This window comes from Panthera onca, chromosome B4 (genome assembly GCF_046562875.1).
Source record: "Panthera onca isolate mPanOnc1 chromosome B4, mPanOnc1 haplotype 2, whole genome shotgun sequence".
Taxonomy (NCBI): Eukaryota; Metazoa; Chordata; class Mammalia; order Carnivora; family Felidae; genus Panthera; species Panthera onca.
The window spans coordinates 46,865,951-46,882,613 of record NC_138345.1 but is presented as its reverse complement, the minus strand read 5'-3'; the positions used below and the strand labels follow the sequence as shown (position 1 = coordinate 46,882,613).

Sequence of the window (16,663 nt, the reverse complement as noted above, 5' to 3'; positions counted from 1 at the left end):
CTGTACAATGTACACAAGCTGATTGCATTGAAATCGTCTCTTCCAACGAATTGCATTTCTAAAGGAAAAGCCTAATTTCGTCTGACAAGCTGAATCCTGTCATTTTCCTCATCTTGTTTATGTGGAGGAAAAATAAAACCAGTATCTATGTTGAAATGGGCCACACCTAGGCCAAAATGCTAACTTAAAAATAAAACAAATCAGGGGCGCCTGGGTGGGCTCAGTCAGTTAAGCGTCTGACTTTGGCTCAGGTCATGATCTCACGGTTCATGGGTTCGAGCCCTGCATTGGGCTCTGTGCTGACAGCTCAGAGCCTGGATCCTGCTTCAGGTTCTGTGTCTCCCTCTCTCTGACCCTCCGCCCCCCCCTCAAAAATAAATAAACATTAAAAAAAAAAAAAAAAACAAATAGAAATCACCCTTCTTCTTTTCTCCAGACTCTCTTTACCATTAATACTAGTGTTTGCATTTGCACAACCACATTCTGGAAGAGCGAGAAGATAAAATGTTCCAAAGCAATCACTGCCTTCCATGCCGAAAACTTCCACATTCAGCTAAAAAAAAAAATTATTTTCTTATTTCTGATAATAATGATTATTTCTCTCCACTCAGAACTAAAGTTCAGCTGTTTCTGGGGTGGAAGCACAAAGCCATTCACCATTTTTCTACACCAGATGAAGTTCCCCTGCCCCACCCTCTCCTGCAAACCCAGTTTCCCTCCCGCCTCTCCCCATCCTCTACATCTGGCCAGGAGACATGGAGCTCTGGAATCCACATCAGGCTGATTCCACCAAACGCAACTCTCCCGCATTTTCTCTGACACACCAGTTGATTCCCAACCCGCCCGCTCCACCCCCCCCCAACCTCTCTGTTTTCTTTAAACAAACCAACCCCCTCCTCCCATCCTGTGGGGAGAAAAAACACATTTAAACAGAAGTGAATGGACAAGCTAAAAGAGCAGGAGCAAATGCAACAACTAAAATAAACAGAAAAGCACGTATCTACCTATCATCCAAAAGAGACCAGCAAACGACCAAGAGAAACAACCCAAATCCTGAAGCAATTGAATCCAAACGGACAAACTGGAAAGCATCTGGCAAGTCGGTGCGCCCTTTCAAAGGCATGTAGTGTTTCCCCATGAAGAATGCCCTATCCTGGCGTGTTCCAAAATCCCTGCTCCCTCCACATTTCAGAGCAAGGACCCAGTTACTGCAAAACATTATCACAGCCCAGTCCCGCGGACTTACCCCCCACCCTCCACCCCGGGGTCCCCCAAACTCCCGGTCAAAAGGCATTTTTCTGAACCTTATGGAAAAAGTTGTCTCAGTATCCACTTTCAGCCAGATGTTTCAAAGAGTTCAATTCAGAGACTCATAGACAACTACAGGGAAAAAGAAAACGCGGAGCTTAGGTGACGAGGTCAGAAGAAGGAGAGCAGAGAAGGAAAGAAAGTTTGCCAAGCTTCCCCGCAGCGCTGGAAGCTGTCCTACCTGAGGGTCCTAAGCGACAGAGGCGCCCTGAGGAGCTGGTGGCTGCCTGGTCCGCTCTTCTGAAGGTATGTGACCACAGTGAGGGGAGGGACCTGCCTCCCGAGGTTATAAGTTTCCAGCGCTAGTGTGCTGGGGTGTGTGATGGGCGGTTTCTTTTCACTGCGTTTTAAAGGAGTTTCTATGAATCAGTCTGCCTTTAAAAAAAAAAAAGATTTGTTGGTAAGCTACGCCCTGCTAGGTTGGCAGTTGGTCAAGAGAGGCTGGGAGTGAGCCATCAATTCAAAGAAGCCTGTTTAGGCTCCCTCTGACTCACACACACACAGACCACAGTGGAAAAAGGAGTGACATTGCTTCAAATGAGTACTAGGAGTCACACAAATAGATCTATTTACCGAAGCCCGTTCCTCCTCACCAAAAAAGAGACATGGTTACCATGGGCATAGGCAAACACAACTTATCTGTCCAAATGTACATCTGGGGAGGAGGGGGCGAGGGAACAGGACAGAGCCCTGCCCGTTGAAATCATCAAAGGAGATTCCCCTTCCTCCTCCCCTGCCTAATGCATCCGGGTTGCCAGCCATCAGAAATGATCAGATTCAGGTCCTACTTGCTTGCCTGCCTCACTTAGGTGCACCGTCCTAGGGACAGCTGTCCTGGGAACCAGAACAGGACACAACGCGAGCCCTCGTAATGCCTCTGAATGATGGAGCACTGCTTCAACAGCAGACTGGTCTCTAATTACGCTGTGTGAATGAATGCCCATGTGGACTCTTCACATTCAGGAGCAAGTCCTCTAGTTAAGAACTTTGCTCTCTGATCTCCATGTAATAATCATCTGGACCTTGCTCCGCAGTTGAGCTTCGCAGGGAGGGGCCCTGGAAGTCACTTGGTCCTATAGCCAAGGCATTCCACTGGAGAAGAGAACTCAGATGCCACAGTGCAAGCCCAGCTCTCCACTTACTGGCTGTGCGGCTGTGATAAATCGGCCTCCCCAGGCCTGTTTCCTTGTGCATCAGATGGGGGCAGAAGGTACCCATTTCACAGAGCTGCAGTGAGAAATAACACGGAGAGAGCTTATGATAATGCTCGGCACCTAGTGAGCACTCAGTAAATGTTAACTATGATTATTGGACTGAAGGAGAAACTCAGGCCCAGAGAGGTGATGTGACATATCCAAGGAGCCACCATAAATTATTAGCTGCAGCTTGGATCCAAGTCTGCCACATCCAGGCAACTCTATTTCTGTTCCCTGTTGCATCGTGACAACCTATTTTAATTTTAATCCAAATTATTCTTTTACAGTTATGCATTTATTAAACCGACATATCTGCACGTTGCCATGCATGAGGCACTGTTCAGAGCTCTGGGTCACAGATGTGACCAAGATCCCTACCCTCTTGGGACTTCTATTCCATAGGAGAATAGAGGACAGACTGTGGCTATTCACCAAAATGTTGATAAAATTACATGGTAAAATTAATAGGTGAATTTCAGTTTCTTGTGGGTCACATTTCCAAATCTTCTGCAATGAACCTACATTACTTTGTTTTTTAGGAAAAATATTTCAAAGTGGAAAGGAGAAAATATTTGCTGAAGTGGATGCTGGGGAAAACACACACACACACACACGCAGGCACGCATGCATGCACACACTGATTTAATACTGCATCTTCGCAACCCTTGAAAACTGAATTCTGTCCCCGTAAGGATGAGACAGCATAGGTTTTTCATTACAAACTGATGATGTGACAGAAGACTGCATCAGCGTCTCCTATCTTTCCTCACCTCCCCCTCCCCCATCACTCATTTGATAATAAAAGTGCCTGTTTGAGAAAAGCCACTCCCAGGAATAGGTTAAGAGGCCCAGTGATCTCTGAACAGCCTAAGCCTTGGAGAGGGGAGGATGGTGAGACCCAGGAATCCTCCATGAGCTGTGAGGACAGAATGGACAGCACATTCTCTCTGAGCCTTCACCTCCCGCCCCCTTCAGCTTGCCTTCACCTCCAATGCCTTCTACAAGTTTCATACTCCCTCCCGAGGAGAGCTGGGCTCCGGGGATAGAATCCTGGGATGCTGAGGAGTATGTGGTCTGGTTGCATTTTTTATAGAGAAATCTGGAGCCAGGAAACATTGTAGGAGAGGTGCTCTTGGGTTAACAAAGGAGCAGTGGAGGAGTCATTTGGTCCTTCTGGATTCCCACAATGGGTTTGAAAGGGAGAGGCAGTGCGCTGAGACAGGGGTCCTGGAGACAGGACTCCTGGAAACAGGAGCTCTAGTTTTTCTCTCCCACTGCCTGGCCTGGGGGTAAGTGAGCCACCCTCCTACCTTTCAACTTTAAAGTGAGTCCACATCCTAGCCTTCCAAATGTGCTTAATAAATCTCACCTTCCTGTGTACTTGTGCAAATGTTTAGGGTTTGGAAAGAAAATCTTAAATGCTTTGAGCTCTTAACACACACACACACACACACGCACACACACACACACACGTGGCATCATATAAAGTGAAGCTGTATAAATATTTTTAAAAGATCAATGCCGGTCCAGGATTTCTAAAGTCTCCTAATTAACCCTTGAAATGTCACTGAACTTATTTTATAAAGCAAAGTTGTCAAGTCTGGGAAGGAAATCAGATCTGTTCTGGCTGAAGTTCCAGCTTACCGTGCCTCTGGATGTGATTAAAATGTTAAGTCTGATTCTGATTCTTTCCACGGCCATGAGCTTAAGGCTATGGATAGGGAAGAGTTCAGGGGTCTAAAACCACATGGGGCCGGAGAGCACAGCTCTCTCTGCCATCTGCACGGGTCTTTTCAAACACTTAGGGGTAATCTGCCTGTCTGCTCCGTGCTCCCATGCCCTTCATCTGGAGGGTAGATTAGACACTTTCGTTTTCCATGGGGGTAAAGAACCGGGCAAAATTTCATTTGACCTCAGTAAAGTCATTTATTCTTGGCAAGGAATGTCCCCTCTTGCCCAGTGCCACAGCGTCACCCTCAACTACAAGAATATTTTTCCCTCCTTCTGAAGCAATGAGAATCAACTTCTGGCACAATGCCATTTAGGGCAGCTTTTCAAGTTGGAGCCGGCGTAAACACTTTTAATGAACGTATGAATCAAGAGCTTTTAATGATGAGATACAAGGAGAAACCTCCGAAGGTAGATTTGGCCCCTTATGGCTCCCAGAAAAGAAAACTAATAATAGCTTTAACTTGTTTTTGCTCAAACTCAGTTAGCCAAAAAGAATCTCAAACATGTTCCCCATTATATGTGCAGGGGATGTCAATGCTAATATTAGCAAACACTGCTTGAAAGGTAAATAAATTAAAAGTTACGTAGGTAGTATCCTCCAAAATCAAATGGGTGTTTTGTCCCTTGCCACTCACATTTGCAATTTGAGCATTTACCAGAAATTTCATATTCTTCCCTCTTTCCTTCCTGCCACTCTCCTGTCCTTTTTTCTCCCTCAGACTGTTTTCTTCCACCTGTATTGTTTCCTTTCTCAGGTCTGTCTCACTGAGATGTCATTTTAGTATAATTCCCCCAAATAGAGAGTCTCTAAAATCCTGTTAGTCTCCCCTGCTTTCTTGTCTCAGCGAGCTCGTCCTGAAACTGGTTTTGAAAGATAAAATTCATGAAACTCCAAGAGCGTTCCAAGAATGTGGGCCCTTGGTCAGGCACTTCCAGCCAAGTGGAAAGTCTTGCCGACCCAGCGGTGTGATGTTGCCGTAGAAGAGGATGGGCTGTTGAAGACATCTGAACTCGGCAGGGGAAAGGAGCCAGTGCAGCCACCTTGGACAGTTACCAGATTGATGCTAATTACTGCCTTTAAGTTCTTCAGGCAGCTGGGATGTGTATGGATGTTCAAAATGGCTAAACGAACAGAACTCCCGAGCCATGTCCACATCACTGCAGCTCCAAAGCCAGAGAAGAATAACCAACAAACAATAAGTGGTGATCAAAACAAAAAGTGAGAAGGTCTTTCTCCAGCTAATGTCAACAGCAACACTAGAAGACGGATATTAACCGCATATCGCCTTCTTCACTTTGCCCTTCATGTTACTGAATGCATTATTACTAGTGCTTAATGGACCATTTCAGGTAAAGCACTGAATATTTATAAGGAATTAAAGAGTGACTGTCCCTCCTTTTGTATAGAGTGGGCATCAGGTCCAGTAAGTAGATTCTGGCTACATTGCAGTTATCCAATTAAAACCTAGTACATTTAGGGCACCTGGGTGGCTCAGTCAGTTGAGCATCTGACTCTTGATTTCAGCTCAGGTCACGGTCTCACGGTTCGTGGGTTCGAGCCCCACACCGGGCTCTGAGCAGAGCCTCCTTGGGATTCTCTCTCTCTCTCCCTCTCTCTCTGCCCATCCCCCATTCGTGTACCCTCTCCCTCTTTCTCTCTCAAAAATAAATAAATTTTTTTTAAAAAACTAGTACATTTAATTAGTAAAGTGTCCAATCCCCAAATAAAAGAATCTCCTGTTCTCCCTCAAGATTTTCCCCTTAAACTCAGATGCTGATCAGAGCACCTGTATGGCTAAACTTCCACAGATGTGAGGAAGCAGTTAACACATATCTTTACATTTGCCCAAGGAAAATTGCCAGGGAAGAGGGCACAAAGCTGGACAGCACAGCTGAGGGGTCCACTTGGCTCTGTGTGGTCAGGAGAGCACACAGACATAGTGACACTCTAGAAATAATCTTGAGACTAAGCACTTTCAAGGATATGAACTGTTTCTTGGTGGAAACAAACAAACAAACACTAAGTAAGGGACTCCATTATTCAGCCTCATTGGAAAATGGAGTACTCTTTCCAGTTAAATTTTAGGATAATTGAATGAATATTTTTAAGTCCTACAGGACTAATCCGAAGTCTTTCCAGAAGTCTTAAGACTAATCCAGAAGTCTTAAGACTCATTCACGTGTGCACACACAAGGTGGCATTTGCCATTCCAAACACGTGGATGCCAGGCGCTCTCTACTCTTGGTGGGTGGTATGTAGGAAGGTCTTTCAAGGCTCTGGAACATGGCAGAGCCGGTGGCCACAGAATTCACAATTGCTCTTCCCTAGCAGGGCTGGATAAATGCTGACCAATACACAGAGCTCATTTTCCAGACCCTGTACTGGTTTTTCCCCCTTGGTTAACGTGCTACGCCTTCAGCCAAATTACAGTGCTATCCAATGCAATTAATTCAGTTTCATCTTTCCAGTTATATTTTTGCTTTAGTTGTACTTGCCTGTGGCTACACCCAAGCATCTCAAATAGAGTTGAGGACCCCTAATCTCTGCCACACATTTGTTCAGCGTGGTCACATCCACAGAGGCTCAAATCAACCATTCTGTTCTTCCTAATTTTTACTCTTAAACAGAGACATTTTCTTGATGCTGTGGGAACCTCTTAATCCACCCGTGTACTAACAACGTCTATTTGAAGATCCAAGGCATCATGCCCTCCGTAACACCGTTCCTTTTAGATTGTGTGCTGAGCAAACCTTGTAGATTTTTGAGGGGAAAGCTACTATAAGGGAACCAGATGTGGGGGAACTCATTGCCACCCTCCTGCAAACCTCTGAAACTGCACACAGATATCTGTGACAAAAAGGAGGATGTCCTTTTACTGTTTGGTTTCAGATTATAAAAAATGATACATGATCTTTGAATAAAATTCCAACAGTGCATGAAAATGTAAGTAAGAAAGTTAAAAACATCCAAAACCTCACCTCTGAGATAATTATTGTAAACGTTTTTTCACATATATATTGACATATGCATACATATATACAATTTTACCCCAGATGACTTACATGCTACATTGACATCTGCTATTGTCACACAACAGAGAGTCACAAATGTCCCTCTAGCTCGGCCCCAGGGCTTACCATGTCAGTAATGTAGATCTATTCCACCATTTGTAATGGCTACAAAGAATTCCATCATGTGTATCCACGTAATGGATACTTACGTTGCTTTGATTTTTTGTCACCGTAAACAAACCTGTGGTAAAACCCTTTGTATATAACATATCTATACACATAATGACATATTTGCCATATTTTTAAATACTGTGTCCCTCATTCATTGGACTGACACAAAGTACAGATGTCATCACCCAATTGTGTGCAGGCTTAGAAAACTCACTTAAGCACTCTGGATCCTATTCCTCATGATGTTCAGGGTCCCTTCTAGTATTAACATTTTTTGGTCACTTTCCCCATTCTAAAAACTCAGGCAAAGCATGTATAGATGGATACCAACCAGCTGTCTCTGGCCTCTTCCTTCTCTTTTTATCTCATGAACAATAATCGACAATTCATATTGTTGTCCTTCTAATCTATCATCTGACCACATGAAGCCAAATAAGCCTGCCCAACCCTAAAGATATAGGGCTGGGTAGTTGCCAGCAATTTGAGATTTAAAAGATTCTTTAGTTCTAGCTAAATCTCCCTGGACTGCCCCGTCAGCGTTCTCAACTCGCACACGCGCATTTCCCAAAATTCCAGGCTCATGGCATCATTTCACCCTTAGTTTATGCCTTAATCCCATGGCTCAGGATGTGACCCTAGTCAGCTCCGCAGGCTGGAGTCACACAGAACTCAGAGGGGCAGCAGGAGTTGTGCCAGTGATCCGTCCCTAATGAGCGCCTGGTCTCGGGGGATGCCCTCAGCAACCTACAGGTTCAGGGAAACAAACAAGTCTGTGGTGGTAGAGCTTTTGCCAAAGAAGTTCGAGCCTTAGCTCAGAAGCAATAAAAGGCAAGGTCCGTGCTAGCTGGTGGAAAGCGACAGCTGCTGGATTCCTCGCCCTGGTGCTGGCTGACTGATGGATGGGGGAGGAGCTGGCTCACTGGGCATTGTCTCTTGGACGTCTTCAGCCTGTTGAGGGAGAGCTTTTGGCACAATTCTGAGGATTAGGGTCCATCAGACTGTGGACTCCAGAAGGGAGGCCTGCTAAAAATCACAACACTAAAAACTTACATTTGCATAGCACCTTATGGACATACATTCCTTGTATTTTAACCTCTTCTTCCTTTCTTTCTTTCTTCTCTCTCTCTCTCTCCCTCCGCCCCCTTCCTTTCCTTCCTTCTTTCCTTCCTCTTCTTTCTTTCTTTCTTTCTTTCTTTCTTTCTTTCTTCCTTTCCTTCTTTCTTTTACACTATTGGAAGGATAAAATTGAGGTTCAGAGAGTCCTAATTGTTTGGCCAAGGCCACAAAAATATTAAGGAACAGCACCTAGTTTTCTTAGGCTTTGGGGTTTGTTGTTTTGGTTTAGTTTTTTTTTTTTTAACTCTTTGTTAAGTTTTCTCTTTCCTCTACTTTGCTTACCTCTCTCTGGCTCATGGGAGCTAGAAGAAGTCTGCTGAAGATCCAGAATGGTCCAAAAACGTGGAGGACTTCCAGATATGTGAGGCGGTTTTGAACCCCTCCAGTCAGGTGCTATCCAAATTGGGGCTTCCTAGACCTTCGTGGAGGAGCTTATGACTTAAAGAGATCCCTGCATCCATGTTCTCTGAGTGAAGAACTCACTCAACCCAAATGAGCCCTGCAATGGCCTCTAGGTTCCTCATCCCAGGCTTATCTTGCAATCCCAGAGATCTGGTGAGAACCAATCTCCCTAGGAAAGTTTACTTGAGTATCCTGCCCCACCAAATTCAGTGAACTATCTCAAGGTTGGGTCTCAGGCACCCTTTGGTCATATCCAGAGACTTTCCCCCACAACTCTTAGTTGTGGACAAAGAATTAAATGTTATAAGGACTTTACGACAGAAGTTGTACATCCAGTAAATAGATCATTGGGAGGATTTAAGGAAACAGTTAAATTATCTTCTCAAAAGAGAGCATTAATTGTTTTCAGAGTATATAGAGGAGGGAGCTGCCATCTATGGGGTTTAAAAAGAAGTTATGGTCAGAGAAAAGGCCATGACGTTGACATTCAGAACTCGGGCAAAGTACTTAAGGTTCTATTTGGGGAAATTCCCAGGGTAAGGAACTGCTGTGCTGTGAACAATCCATTCTAGGGAGATGGAGAGGCTCATGTGAAGGAGAGCACAGCCCCACTTGAGAAAGGGCTGCAGGGAACATTCTCCTGGCTGGGAGGGGACAACCCATCTGTGAATATCCCAAAAGAGTGACACAAATCAAGAAGTGGTTAATCACTGAGGCTGCAGAAATGGAAGGCTGCATGAAGGTAGAGTCCCTTCCTTATTCATGGATGCGTTCCATGCAGCTACAAGAGTTCCTGGTGCCTGATAACTACTTGTTGGGTGAATGAAGCAAAACCTTACCCAGGCTTGAACAAAGATTGTGGAGCACTCTCAGGAAGGAAGTAGACTGATCCACAACAGATAGTGTTTCCCCCTTAATTAACCCATCAGACAGTAACAATAAAAAATAAAGAGAACAGTACGTGAAAGAAAGCAAATCATTCACCACAATAGAAATGAGTAAGCTAAAACAAAACAAACAAACAAACAACAAAAAAAACAAGCCCAGGTAAATTTTACAAACGCTACAACACCTACAGTGAACAGCTAATGGAAAGGAACTCGGGGGAAGACTCCCAACCATGTGCCCACTTATACTGAGCATTTTAATAGAGGACAGAGGGAGAACATGACCACAGGAAAGGAATGTGTCATGTGAGTGAGCAAGCTGTCTGGACTTTTAACTGCCACAAAATGAAAAGCATCACGGGGGTACTAGATCACAGAAATTGCTGGGTTGAAGATAAGGCTCTGCTCAACAAATCCAAAATCAGATTTGTGATCATCTCTCTCAAACGTGCACTCCTCCCGTGTTCCTTATCAGCAGAGCCTTCCCTGACCCCCTGCTTCCTAAGACTAGGAGAAGTGCCCCTCGGTGCCCCCAAATCTCTCTGTGCTTACCCTCCAACAGACTTCCTCACTAAGTTCTGAGCTCCTTCACAGCAAGGCACTGTATCTTATTCTTTGCTGTACCTCAACCCCTAACACAGCATCTTGCATAAATACTAAGTACTCAACAAAAAATTGTCCCAAAATTAAATGAATTAATGGTTCCATCATCTACCCACCCAACCTAGAGTTCTCCCTGTCCTACCCTCCATGTCCAAAGTCACAGTCCGAGTTAGTCCATTTAAAATGTGTTTCAGGGGGCTCCTGGGTGGCTCAGTCGGTTGAGCGTCCGACTTCAGCTCAGGCCATGATCTCGTGGTTTGTGAGTTCGAGCCCCGCGTCGGGCTCTGTGCTGACAGCTCAGAGCCTGGAGCCTGCTTTGGATTCTGTGTCTCCCTCTCTCTCTGCCCCTCCCCCGCTTGTGTTTGCTCTCTCTCTCTCTCTCAAAAAGAAATAAATGTAAAATGTGTTTCAGGCCTGCCCCCTCCTCTCATTGTGCGCTGCCCAGGCCTTTGCCCAGGTCTTCTTTTGTCTAGACTCTTACAAAAGCCTCCTGACATTGGTGTCCTTGTCTCTGAGCGCTCTCTGTTCTAATCCATCCTCCACAGCACAGGTGGCAAGCCAGCAGTCCACACCTATGACTTGTTCAACCCTAAAAATGTTCTAAAAATACTATGAATTCATTTTCTACATTTTAAAATCAAGGAAGTTCCAATAACATTTTGACTTTCCAAAGTTTCTTTAAAAATTAGAAGGACTCGGTTAAGCGTCTGACTCTTGATTTCGGCTCAGGTCGTGATCTCACAGTTTCGTGAGATCGAGCCCTGCGTTGGGCTCTGCACTGACAGCTCAGAGCCTGCTTGGGATTCTCTCTCTGCCCCTCCCCCAATTTGCACACTCTCTGTCTCTCTCAAAATAAATAAATAAACTTCAAAAGAAAAAATCAGAAAGACTAGAAACAAAGGCACTTGATTCCCACATGGCTGCCATGAGCTGAAAGGAGCTGGAGGCATGGAGCTTGTCACCTTCAGCAGGGACATCCCCCTTCTCCCCACGTGGCCCGCTTCCCTTGGCTTATGGGCCTGCTCCTCGACAGGCACGGATGCTTGTGACACCTCTCCCGTTCTCCCATCAGAGTTATCTGCATGAAACACAGATCTGATCAAATTGGATCACATGACTACAATCTTACTTTGCTGGCAAAATAAAATCATGGTATGCATTCCATACCCATCACACACACTGGCTCCATCCAGCTTTTTAAGCCTACACCTCCCTTTTTCATCACCCTGCACCTTGAGCGTAATGGGCATTTTCCCATCTCTGAGGCTTTGCTCAAGCTCCGTTCTCTAGCCTGAGCGACTGGCCCTGTGCTGTAGTGGTCGAGAGAACATGCTGGAATCAGACTGCGTAGGTGCAAATCCTCTCTAAGACTTCCTCATCTGTAAAATGGGGATAATACTAGTTGATACTTCGTGGGGTTATGGGGAGGAGCAAATAAACAGTATGTGTAAAACTCCTAATGCAGGGCCTGGCACATAGCAAGGGCTTAACAGGTGATACTTCTGTTGATGTTGCTGTCGTCTTGCCCTTCTGTCCCTGAAGAAATGCCGTTCTACCTCCATGTCTGGTTCAAATGTCGCCTTCTTGGTGAAGCCTTCCTCATCCTTCCACCCCACCCTAAACAGAATGAGTAATCTGTCCCGTCCCCAGGCACCAGAGGATTTTGCACATACCTCTAGGAAGGCAGTGTCCACATTCTCTCGCCTTTAGCTGTACGATGCCCATCCCCTACACGCACCACTCACTCGCTAAGGGCCAATTTGGACATTTTCTAGCATCCAGTGCCTGGACCCCAGCTGCTCAGTGTTTCTGGAATGAGTTAGGTTGGACATGAGGATGGCAATAGCCAGAGGGTCAAATTTTTCCCCAGAGTTCTACACACCAAAGATTGTCACCTGATGCCATTTGTCACCTGAATGCCATCCGTAAAGGGCAATAAAAAAGGAAAAGGATAAATTCAGAGCACTAAGAGAAAACTACAGCACTTAACTGTATGGTTTTTGCTTTTCTCACCCTCAGTTTTCTTACCCGTACTATGGAGATAATAATGCCTTTCCCACCTCACTGGAATATATAAGGATCCAATGAGGATAACGCAGGTGCAAACATTTGTAAACATTTGTAAACTACAAACGTGAATTTACGTACGATGTTAATAACATGAGAATGAAAGCATACTATGTATTTTCTGATTTGGAATGGAGGGTAACTGAGTGTTTAAAACCCTCGACTCTTCTCTGCCCCTTCCCCACTCATGCTCTGTCTCTGTCTCTCAAAGATAAATAAACGTTAAAAACAAAAAAAATGGGGCGCCTGGGTGGCTCAGTCGGTTGAGCGACCGACTTCGGCTCAGGTCATGATCTCACGGTTTGTGAGTTCGAGCCCCGCGGCCGGCTCTGTGCTGACAGCTCAAAGCCTGGAGCCTGCTTCAAATTCTGTGTCTCCCTCTGTCTCTGCCCCTCCCCTGTTCATGCTCTGTCTCTCTCTGTCTCAGAAATAAATAAACATTTAAAAAATAAATAAATAAATAAAACCCTCTACTCAGATCAAAGCCCTTGAAGCCCTGCTCCTTGATCCCTCACCTGGATCACTCTGCAGCCCCTTCCTATCTGTCCAGGGGCTATGTTCTGGTCCCTTTCCACTCTCGTCAGAGTGCCTTTCCCAAACTATTATTATGAGCCTCTACTATGGGAAGCTGTTCAATGGCTCCCCACTGTTGTTAGGACATGGACCCTCTACTTGGCGATCGGCAAGGCCTTTCACAGTCTGATTGTACCTATCTCACCAGTCCTACCTGTCACCAACCCGTCTCCCCACCCCTCATACCTCACATCCCTGCCACACAGTTCTAGCACACCTCCAAGGCTTTTATATCCTGCCCTGATGAGATACCTCTTCTCTCTGGCCTGTTCTCTAAGATTCGGTGTGGGCATCAACTTCTCCAGGAAGACACTGTCTGCCCCAATGGGGATTTGGTGCCTGCCCTGGATGCTCCCACAAGCTCTGAGCACACCTGTCTTTATCATAAATCACCAGGAAACACAATATTCATTTACTTGTCTGTCTTCCTCTTTCCATTAGATGGCAAGATCCTGGAAGGTAATAATGGTCTTTGGTGTTTGAATCCTCACCAATTACTGACCACGTCTAAGCATAGTTCGTCCTCTATTATTTTTTATTGAACAAAATATATTTATAAGGGAATGGAGAATGTATTGGTTATAACATTAATGTACTACAAGTAAGTTCATGTCTTTCCCCCTCCAAAAAAAAAAAATAATAAATCGTCTCCTGTCTTCAGGAACTTGCTTTTACAGACATAAATAAATCAGAATTTAAGTGATGGCGGATGTGAGGCCTTTTAGCACTGTGTTTAAGCACACAGACATTGGTGTTAGAGGCTGAGTTTCCATTTTGGCCATATTACTTACTAACTGTGAAGGCATGTTGTGCAACCTCTCTAAAGCTCAGTTTCCTTCTCTACAAAACAAATATAATGAGAGTACGTGCTTCATAAATTTTTTACGACAATGGGACAAGATGATGCAGGTAAAACACAGTGCCTAGTGTATAATAAGTGTTCAATAAATGTTAAAAATAAAGTAAGGGTGGAGAAGTCCTGGTAACTGCCTTTTGATCAATGAATCAGCAAGGGTTTGAATGTGTCTATTGGACCCTTGGGAAGCAAAGAGAGATCTGGATCCCCAGCATGCCATAGACTCTAGATGGTACATAGGAGGACAATGTAGGAAGCCTCAGAAATGCTTGCTCCCTGTGCAGAGAGGCAGGCCTGAGCTCAGGGGAGAGCACACCCATTTGCAAAGTGGCTTAAACACTTCAGAAACTGAATGTGGTCCTGCTCTTCATATCACCCAGGCTGTTAGCCTCTCTCACTCACCATGGACTTTCCATTTGCTCTGAAACGCTCAGGTCCCTCAGCCGCATGCTTTTCCCCCCACCCTTCCAAGTGCCTTCTGGCCTTCTTGACTCACTTAACTTTTGATTCCCTCAGGCCTCTTCCAGGCCAGTTTTAAATGCCTGAAACTCTCATAGTGTTATAGTCAGTTGTATTAGGTTTTGATCATATGGCTTTTGAGCACCCACATGGGTAAATTATGCAGACCAATGAAAGAAAGGAAGAGATAGTGCCTGGGGAGGGCAGAAGTCCCAGAGCCAGCTCTCCCAAGGTCCCCTTCTGATTGATACTCCCAGGGAAGGACTGATAGGTGAGCTGCAACTCCGTGATGCTAGTGAACAGGCACCTTCTGGTAGGAAGGTTTCCAGGAGCTCCTGGACCCTTGGATGATGTTTGCTTTAGTCCTGCTCCTTGGTCACCCCATCCACCTTCTCTTTGCCTCTTCCCGACTCCCCTGTCCCAGCGGCAGGCCCCAGGCCCTCAACATGCTCCGGTGGCCCCAGGTCAGAGGATGTGACCCAACCACACCCCCACCTCTGGTGACAAGGGTACATCACCTAACCTCTCTATGTCCCCCATTTAGTCATCTACCGCGGGCAGAAAGCTCTAGAGTGAAATATGAGCTTGACTGCTATTAGCAGCCCCAGACCTATGACACGATTCCACAACAGCCACAGGGTGCCCATCATTTTGTGTCACAGAGTTATGCGATATCCTGATAATGGTAATAATGGGTAGGCTTGCTGAATGCTTTATATGTACCTTACAACACCCCTGGTTTGGGTGTGTTTTGTTTGTTTGTTTGTTTGTTTGTTTGTTTTTTAATGTAGCATTCCCAATTTGGAGATGAGGAAGCCGAGGTTCCGAGAATTAAGTAGCACACTTGATCACAAGGTTAGGAGGCAGCCAAGTGAGACTTGAACCCACATCCCTCTAGCTGAGGGCACAGCCCCTGCTTTTCCGCCCATGCCACCACCACTTCCTGGGGCAAACAACATTCCCACATCCGTGCCACCTCCCAGCTCCAGCTGGAGTGACTGGGACCCTCGGACATCCCTGGTAAATTTCTGGATGCTGCTGTATCTTGCCCAAAGAGCACGGTTAGGCACTATGAGTATTTTTCTTTAAAGTGTGTAATATACGGGGCACAGATAAGAGAAGACACTCATTGCAGCGTGCCAAATCTCAGTATACCGACACCACTTTTTGCCCCTTTCATTCCTTCTTTAATTAGATAGTTTTGTCAACTTTCAAAGGTATAGATTGAGCCCCACCCCCCCGCATGAATTTCCACTGGCTACTCCCTGGCCTTCCCCTCTGCTATGTACTTACTCAGCTTGGACCATGCAATTCCAGTACTCGTATCTTTCGATTGGTTACTCAAACGTCACCTTCTCAGTAGGAACTCTTCCGGTCACCTGTTCTAAAATGGCAGCCGCTCCCCAACACTTCCTACCCCACTTTGCTGTTTTTCTAAGCTATCTCCTCACTATCCGACATGCTACATATCCTATTTATTTCTCCACTAGAGCATAGCTACCTGAGGGCAGGCATTTATTTATGCTTTTCCTTATGGCTGCATTCCCCGAGCAGTGTCTGAAAGGTGCCCAGTACTTACTGGTTGAAAGCTTGGCATGCTTGGTTTCCGGTTATATCAGTCGAATTAGTTCTTGCTCTTTCATTAACTATAAAGTCCTCGAAAACACTACACATGCCCTATAGATCTTTTGTATCCCCACACGCTTGGGGAGATGCCAGGAACTCCGAAGTTATTTTTTTTAAGTTTTATTTATTTAGATAATTTCTCCACCCAAGGTGGAGCTTGAACTCATGATCCTGAAATCAAGAGTCTCATGCTCTTCCGACTGAGCCAGCCAGGTGCCCCAACATAGAAGTTATTTTACAATCCACTTGCCAGGGGTGTTTGGGCATCTGACTTTGACTCAGGTCATGATCTCACAGTTTGTGGGTTTGAGCCCTGCATCGGGCTCTGTGCTGACAGCTCAGAGCCTGGAGCCTGCTTTGGGTTCTGTGTCTCCCTCTCTCTCTGCCCCTCCCCTGCTCACACGCTGTCTCTCTCTCTCTCTCTCTTTCTCTCTCTCTCTCAAAAATAAAATAAACATTAAAAGATTTAAAAAGTAAAATAAAATCCACTTGCCTGGTTGAGTAGCAAATTATGCAAAATTGAGGGCCATAAGTTCAGTATTGAGGGATGTGGATCTTTCCATCATTGTGAATTTACCTCTGTTTGGAGAAGTTTAATCTGCATGGCAGGGTTAGAGGTGGAGTCCTCAATGGTAAAAATTGATTTCTCTTTTACT

General features: G+C 45.3%; 1 protein-coding gene across 2 annotated transcripts in view; it reads right to left on the bottom strand.

The window, feature by feature from the left end:
* The window catches only part of EMP1 (epithelial membrane protein 1), a 48,618-nt gene that overhangs the window by 18,899 nt on the left and 13,056 nt on the right, over nucleotides 1-16,663 (bottom strand). Inside the window, exon 2 of one of the 2 annotated variants that reach the window (XM_060658321.3) lies at nucleotides 1,490-1,683. The exons of the other annotated variant lie outside the window; for it this stretch is intronic. The gene's annotated coding sequence lies outside the window, so the exon portion shown is untranslated. The remainder of the gene's footprint in view (nucleotides 1-1,489; nucleotides 1,684-16,663) is intronic. 2 annotated transcript variants of the gene reach the window in all.